The 1596-nt window shown below is 40.5% G+C and overlaps 1 pseudogene; it reads left to right on the top strand.

Annotated features, from left to right (window-relative positions):
• The first annotated feature begins 674 nt into the window (after positions 1 to 674).
• LOC101966359 (putative vomeronasal receptor-like protein 4) lies at positions 675 to 1596 on the top strand (annotated as a pseudogene).

Raw genomic sequence — 1596 nt, 5'->3', positions numbered from 1 at the left:
AAGCACAGAATATTATAAGTCTTGGAATGTCAGAATTGTATTGGTGTGTAGAAGTATGGAGACAGGAAGATATTGACATCATAGACATAAAATTTGAAGAAAGTGGCAAACCTAGAAATTGTTATGCTAAACCAAAAGAGAAAAAATCTATTAAATAAAAGATAATTTTATGTTGAAGTGGCTCAAGTTAAATATATTAAAGGAACATTTGAGGAGGACATAGGGAAGTTAGGTAAAACTAATGGTTTTTTGAATTAAATAAGGAGCATATGATATCAATATAGGAAAAAAATGTAGAGAAAAACTCTGGTGGGGGAAAATAGTGTTTAGTACAGCCAGATAAAGTCTGAAAGACAAAAGAACTAAAGAATTTGAACCAGTCGATTGGTTTTACTGGGATGGAGTTAATCAAAATAAATGGGTTGAGTATTTAGATTTCTCAGTACTAGTCCTCATGATGGCTTTTGGCATTACAGAGCCTGGCCCAAACAGTGTTATGATACAGGAATACTTCATGTGAGGAGAATGAACCCCGGAGCAGGTATCCTGGCTATTCTTACCCTGTGGGAGACTGCTGAAATGAAACACATCTTGCAAATATTTATAATCAGTGCTATTCCTTTCTTCAAAAAGGTGTTTGCTGCATCCAAGTTTTTCCGCTTATGAAGTAAGAAATGACTTTGAACCTTGTCAAGGACGCATTCTTCATGTTCCTAACAGGACTTAGCACTTGTGGAAACATCTTTGTCCTTGTGAACTACATTTACATGTTTGGAGGCAGTGAGAAGAAACCTATCCACCTTGTTATTCTCATCCAGTTGGCTTTCACAAATATCCTAATGCTTTTTTCCAGAGGAACACTAAGGACAATAGCCAGCTTTGGTTTGAGAAACCTCCTAGGTGACGTAGGCTGTAAGACTGTGGTTTATCTGGAGAGGGTGGCCCGGGGCCTGTCCATCTGCACCACCAGTCTCCTCACAGTGGTCCAGGCCATCACCATCAGTCCCAGAGCCTCCAGGTGGGGGAGGCTCAAGCCCAGGTCTGTATGGCACATACTTCCATTTTTAGTTTTCCTGTGGATACTCAATTCTCTCATAAGCATGAACTTACCATTTTACATCAAAAAAGGCAGCAACATAAATAGTTCAGAAATTAGTACAAGTGGCATATACTGTTACTTTCTACCACAAAACTTGACAATAAGATGGATTTTTATTGCTCTCATGGTCCTTCGAGATGCTGGGTTCCAGGGTGTCATGGGCGGGGCCAGTGGCTACATGGTCTTCCTCCTCCACAAGCACCACCAGCACGTGCTCCACCTTCAGACCTCCAAGCTCCTCCACAGAACCCCCCCTGAGGTGAAGGCTGCAAAGAGTATCCTCCTTCTGATGCTCTGCTTTCTCTTCTTCTATTGGGCAGATTTTTTAATTTCTTTGTATACAACTTTCTCTTTACAGAAGCATCCCTTAGCAGTAAGTGCTCAAGAATTCATGACTCTAGGTTTTTCAATTTTCTGTCCATTTGTGCTGCTTCACAGAGATAGACCTCTGGCTGAGCATTAGTTTGCTCAATAAGAGAGAAAGACTTTGTCTCTAA

Source organism: Ictidomys tridecemlineatus, chromosome 8, assembly GCF_052094955.1.
Source record: "Ictidomys tridecemlineatus isolate mIctTri1 chromosome 8, mIctTri1.hap1, whole genome shotgun sequence".
Classification (NCBI taxonomy): Eukaryota; Metazoa; Chordata; class Mammalia; order Rodentia; family Sciuridae; genus Ictidomys; species Ictidomys tridecemlineatus.
Note: the sequence above shows the minus strand (reverse complement) of the source record. Positions and strands in the feature narration are given on the sequence as shown.